A 7,164-nucleotide genomic window follows, 5' to 3' on the forward strand; every position below is an offset into this window, starting at 1 on the left:
CTATGATTCAGTTTATCCTGCGAGTTCAAGAAACTGAGTGCCTGATTATCTGTGTATACAACAAACTCTTTAGGAAGAAGATAGTGTCTCCATTTCCTAAGTGCTTGTACTAATGCATAAAGTTCTAAATCATAGGAAGAGTACTTTTTCTTTGCATCATTCAACTTCTCACTAAAGAATGCAACTGGTCTATTTTCTTGACTTAAAACAACTCTTACTGCAATATTGCTAGCATCACATTCAATAGTAAAAAGCTTATCAAAACTAGGTAAAATGAGCACTGGTTGAGTAGCTACTTTAGTTTTCAATAACTCAAACCCATTATTGGCTCCACTTGTCCATTGAAACTTTACCTTTACACCCCCTTTGATGGTGTCCGACATTAGAGCACAAATCTCACTGAATCCCCTAATGAATTTCCTATAAAACTATGCCAAACCATGGAAGCTTCTAACATCACTGGCTATCTTAGGATTTGGCCAACTAGTTATTGCTGCCACTTTTGATTGATCCATTTTTAGATTGCCTCCTGATACAACAAAACCAAGATAGACCAATTCTTGCTTCAAGAAATCACATTTTTTTAGATTAATGGTTAGCTGTTCATCAGATAACTGTCTCAAAACAATAGCTAAATGCTTCAAATGCTCTTCCTTAGTCTTACTGAAAATAAGAATATCATCTAAATACACAACAACAAACTTGCCAATGAAATCATGTAAAACTTCATTCATGAGTCTCATGAATATGCTGGGAGCATTAGAGAGTCCAAAAGGCATGACAAGCCACTCATAGAGACCCTCATTTGTTTTGAAAGTTGTCTTCCATTCATCCCTCTCTTTGATTCTTATCTGATGGTAACCACTCTTCAAATCAATCTTGCTGAAATAGTGTGCAACCCCCAAACAATCCATCAAGTCCTCTATCTTGGGTATGGGAAATCTATATCTGATCCTCCATGTTCCACCCTTCTTAGGTGCCAACACTGTAGGTACTGCACAAGGACTAATTCTTTTCCTAATCAGCCCTTGGTCTAAGAGTTCTTGTATTTGTCTTGCTACCTCTTTTTTTTGTTCAGGGGTCATCTCGTAGGATGTCTTATTGAGCAAAGAGGCTCCAGGTATGAAGTCAATTTGATGGCTAATGGCTCTAGAAGGTGGTAAGGCTGCAGGTGTACCATCACTAATTATTTGTTTGAAGTTATCGAGGATTTTCTACACCTCATTTGGTATCTCAACTTTCTTTTCTACCTTTTCCTCCTTGGGTTTCACTATGAGTGCAAATCCCACTCCTTCACTCTCTTATAGTGTTTTTATGAACTCTTTCTCATTCACTAACAAGATGTTAGGTACTTTGTTGCTTCTCTCTCCTTCTTCAATGAGGGATTGAATTTGATAGGCTACTCCATTTTTCTTAAATGAGTAGGAGTTTCTTTCCCCATCATGTTGTGCTTTTCGGTCAAACTGCCATGGTCTACCCAACAGCAGGTGGCAAGCATTCATAGGAAGGATGTCACATAGGATCCTATCTACATATCCACCTATGTGGAAATCTACCCAGGCTTGCTCATTTACTAACACATGTTGTCCCTTATTTAACCATGTGATCTTGTATGGCTCCTTGTGTTGTATCCTAGGTAGTTTCAATTTGCTTACTGCTTCCTCTGAAATGATGTTATCTATGGATCCTGAATCTATGATCACCTTACACACCTTTCCCATGATTTTACACTTAATCTTGAATAATGGTCTTCTCTGTGAGGCCTCTATACTATGTGGATTCTTCATTAACACTCTTTTGATCATCAAACTCTCACCATCTTCTGAAGCTAGGTTGTTCAATGCTGAAGTTCTGGTATTGCCTCCATCTTCTTGAACAGAGTTTACCCTCTTTTCACCACCATAGGATGAACTAGGCTTCTCTAGGCATCTATAGGCAGGGTGGCCCAACTTTTGGTAGTTATAGCACTTCATGGTTGAGAAGTAGGACCCTCTCCTTGGTCCATTAGATCTACCCCTACTCGGGTTGCTTGATCCCCTACCCCTATAATTGGGTTTGCTCTAAGAATCCCCACTTTTCTCTAGAAGTTTAGACTCTCCCTAGAATCGTTGATCTATGCTAATTCCCCCAAAACTGCCTCTATGGCCTCTACCATCTCTTCGCCTACCTCTTCCTCTATTGTTTTTCTCTTGCTTTCTCCTACCTTTCTCTTCCACTTTGAGTGCCAATTGGTAACACTTGTGGACTGTTTGTGGGCATAACAAGCTCATCTCTTCCTGGATGTTCCACCTTAACCCATTCAAGTACCTTGCCACTTTTATGCTCTCATCCTCCACTACTCTATATCTCATGCATAGTTTTTGAAACTCTTCAGTGTAGCTACTAACATCTAGGTCTTTTTGTCTCAAATTTTGTCTTTTCTAGTGAAGTCGTATTTCATAGTCTTGAAGAAGTTAGGTTTCTTTGATTTTGGCTACCATTGCTTTCCAAGTGGCTATTGGTTTCTTACCTCCTTTCACCCTTTCCTCTTGGATGAATTTCCATCATGTTAAGGTTGCCCCTCTCAACCTTGATTTGGCTACCTTAACCCTCTGTGCTTCAGTTATCCCATCACATTCAAAATGGTTTTCTAGACCCTCAATCCACTCTATTAGAGCCTCTGGATCCATCTTCCCACTGAAAAGGGCCACTCATAAATTTTTACCACTCATAGCTCTCAAGGCTTTCAATAATGGTTCTTGCTCAATGACAAGGTCAGGTATGGGGACTTCATCCTCTATAGCCATTATTTTACCCTGATCTCCAACCTCATCATGGACTTCTTCAGTTTTGACTTCTACTTCAGCTAGTTTCATTGCTAGTTGATCTAATCTTTCTCTGAGTGCCCTATTTTCCTCTTCTTGGTCTTCAACCTTCTTGGCCAATTTTGCATTGGTCACCATGTTTCCCTAATGTTTCTTTCCTCCTGAATCTTTTGTTGGCTCTAATACCACTATGATAAGGAGATTGCTAGGAGAGTGCTCAAAGAGGGCCAATTTGACTCAAAGGCCAATAATAGGAAACAAGCAGTGTTGCTTGTGTCTGCTACTGATGTTTGCAATGACAAGTTTAGTTACACTTGATAGGTCTCTCTACAAGTCTCCACTAACAATGTCCTCTTCTTGGTGATGCAACACACCCATGCTCTACTTGCTTCAATTACTCACTCCACCCAACTACTCATACTCAAACCTCTTTTCTTGGCATTTAACATACTATTTTAGAATGCATTAGGAGTCTTCTACATGGAAATGAAGGGGCAGCAAAGTTTTCTTCAAGGTTTGATGCTCACAATTTGGTTTTAGGCTCATGGCCCTTAGCTACTCAATAATCCAACCAAAGGTCAAAAACCTCTAAAGGGGCTACACACTACCCAAGGTTTCATTTTCCATTTGTTTCATTGTCTTAGGATGATCAGATAAGTTTTAACAAGTTCCCAAGTCCTCCTTGCAATCGGGTTCCAAAAAAGTGTGCATTATGGAGTCAAGGGCTACTAGCCCGTGGAGGCCTAATTGGTCAAATTTTGCTCATGACACCTAGCGATGGGATTTTTGACCATGGTAAATAATTTGGTTAGTGTGGATTATGTCGAATCTAAGAGATTTATTTGGTTTTGGACTCCTTCAAAGCAGTTTAATGACTGTCCACCATTTTAGGCTTAAACATAGGGTTTCAAGAGGGTTTGGGTGCTTCCACCATGGATTCACTCCATCGAACTTTTTTCATCCTCCCATACCACTTGGAGACCTCTACCATAAAAATTTAGAGCTTCCCCTACCCTTTCCATACAAGAATTTTACCAAACACTTGGCCAACAATTGCAAAATTAGTCAATTTGTCACTGTCACAGTCAAACTGTCCCTTTACCAGTCAATTTGTTGCTATCTCTTTTGCCCTAAAAGACAAGGAGTATGAATTAGAAAGTATACTTCCATGAGGTCTGTAAAACATTTTTGCACTCTCCTATTATATAGTCTTTATAGTTACAAGGCTTGGATCATGCTTTGAAGCACTCCATGAGCATTTTTTACAAACATAAATTCCAAAAAAATAGTGAACTCACTGTTTTGCTTACAACAAGAGAATGATTAAATAAAACAAGCTATTATAACACATCAAAATGATGCTTAAAAACCTTGGTAACATTCCCAAACCTCTGCCACATTCCTTTGTTCACTCCAAATCACTCTTGGGTGCAAATCTTGAGTTTTGTTCATGCTACTAGCCAAATAACCATACTTGCCTAGTATTCACTCAAATACTTCTTCCAACCACCATTTTGGCTTTAAAAAAAACATATGTACAATATATACATGAGTGCCAACTTGAGTGAATCCATATTGTGGGATCCCAAGCATGTATTAGTCAAGTGGAGTCATTTTGGAGCTTCAAACCCTTGACAGGGCAGCAAGCACACAATTTGGAAATAATTTTGCAAAATCAAACTTTCAGAAGAAACCAATGCCAAAATCAACTAAAAAGCATTATACAAGTACTATGTACACTTTCCCAAAGGTACAATATGAATTAAGAAGGTACAGTATGGACCATTGCATTAAAAGATCAAAAAACCAGTCATAAAGCCATTAATTCATAATTTTATTGAGAAACCTCTTGTTAAGCAATCACCAACCTTCTTCAAAGAAAAGAGAGGTGTTTTATAGTCCAAAAAGGTGGTTATCAAGCTCAATATGGACAGGAGGCTTCCATAACCACGTTTTGCAAGAAAAACACAAAAATTCACAATTTTGACAACTTTTTGAGCCAAATGACACATTTTGTTGCTCAAAAAGGCATTTTTGACAATCTAACCTTGTCAACTTGTCTAATAAACTTAGACATTCCTAAAAACACCTATCAAACATGTTTCAATGCTTTTGAAAGCATTAGAATACCTTTTTAGCAATTTTGCATGTTTTTGCCAAAAATTGTCAACTCAAAGCCTGAAATGCAAGATTTGATCTCTTAAGCCCAAAATGAGATCAAAACTGCTACACATGACTCATAACAACCTAAAACAATGTAATAAACCTATCACACAACATTACAAACAAAAAAATCAAAAATGGGAGTTTTACTCAACTAGGTGCTCATGCACCAGGAGTGTATGCCCCCACGTTAAAGCGATCGTACGCGCCTTATCAGGAGTGACTCTTTTAAGGTAGGACACACCTAGGAGAGAGAGAAGGAGGGAGCATGTTATTGCAAGGATTTATCCCCCAATTGAGGAATAAACCCAATGATAATGAATACAAAACACGAGGTAGTGTCGCTTTGCTCGGGGTCAGTATGTTGTATGATAAATAATGTATATCATGTATGTATATGCGTATAATAAAATTCATTCCCCAAAATAGGAAACTACCTTAGATTAAAGGGAAGAGAGGATGTCTCTTGAGTCAATGTGAAAGAGACCAAAATAAGATCTCAATGCTTTGGATCGACTCCAAGTAGACATTAAGAGAACAATAGAAGAACATGGATACATATAGAAGAATGGTTACAAAACAGAAAGAATGGAGAGAGAGAAAGATATGCAGTGCTAATATTGCTAATCTAGCATGACATCCTCCTCCTAATCTTGCTGAACACTATTTTGGGAAGGTGAGCAACATGCCAAAGGGGCAACATCGAGCACAACAGATGGAGCTATCAAAAGATCCAAACAAGGACTATGCTCATGTTGTAAGTCACTTTGTTCGATTCGAGTAGCTAGGATTAGGGTTTTTGAAAACTCATCTGATAAATGCCTGTCCACATAAACATACTCATACTTACTATCAAAAGCATTAGGAGTTGTATTGACATTATGAATAACATTTTCACCCATTTCTTCATCAAAGTTTAGAGAAAGAGGAGCAAGAACATGAATAGGAGTAAAACCATCACATGTTTTATGAAACTTATGATTTGGAGATGTTCGTTGAACATCTTCCTTAGGAGAAAAGAGAATCATGTCAACTGTTGGACTCTGAGGAGACTGATTATTTTGAGGGATATCTTCATGAGCTCGAACACAATGTTTTCATCGACGTTCTCTTGCACAACGATTTCGTCGAGTCTTAGTGGAAGGCTGAGAAGGAGGAGGAACACTTGAAAAAGAAGGAATGTTTCTCTCCTTGATAGTGGAAGGTTTAGGTTGAGGTATTTTTGGTTAAACAATAGGAGAAACAGGTCTCTTCTCTTGATAAGAGGAAGGAGGTGGAACTGCACCATAAAAAGGAGCAATATTACGTGTAGGAAGAAGACCAGGTCCATCATGAGGATGAGGTATAGGTCTAACCTTAAGAAGAATATTGTTGTTCTCCTTAAGAGAAGGTAAAGTCACATCCATAGGGGTAGGTGGACAATCTTCCTTAGGAGGGAGATTAGTTCTATCTAAGAGGGGAAGAAGCTCATCTTGAAGAATAATAGGAATGCCAAGTGTTGAAGATCTAGGTTGACTTAAGGATAAGATCATATCATTCTTCTATTTTTGATAAGATTGAAAAAGAGCATCACTCCTTGATGGAAGAGATTGAAATTGTTTAAGCCAAAAGAGATCAATAGGAACACCAGGGCTTCTTTTGGATGGACAAAATTGTTAGATAGTTCAGATAACCGGAAGACAACTAAGAGGGGGGAGTTGAATCAGTTGTCTTGGATTACAGGAACATTCAACAATTAAAACTTTAATACTCAAACCCAAAACAATAATACTGGAATAGAAGTTAATTCAATTAAGCATAAATAGTAATTACAAAATAAAGGCCATCCACACAACACCAAGATTTGTATGTTGAAAACCTGATAAAGGGAAAAACCATGGGGGGAAGCCTACCCAAAGTTAGATAATACTTTTGCAGTAAGTGTATGAATATAAATGAAGGGGCCTGCACTTGTAGAAAGGCCAACAGCCTAGAGCACACTGTTCATCACAAAAGGAGCCTCACTCACTACATATAAATCCACACTACAATCTAGAGAAGTGTTGAACTGCAAAAGATAGCATCTCCTATGCCTCAGTACAATTCCAGTTAAGCTCAATACCAGAGGACTAAATCCTCTTACATAAATCCAATTTGGTCTCCAATGATTGATCAACTCCTCTTCCTGAATGATATTACATTATTCTCACATTACATT

Source organism: Cryptomeria japonica, chromosome 3, assembly GCF_030272615.1.
Source record: "Cryptomeria japonica chromosome 3, Sugi_1.0, whole genome shotgun sequence".
NCBI lineage: Eukaryota > Viridiplantae > Streptophyta > Pinopsida > Cupressales > Cupressaceae > Cryptomeria > Cryptomeria japonica.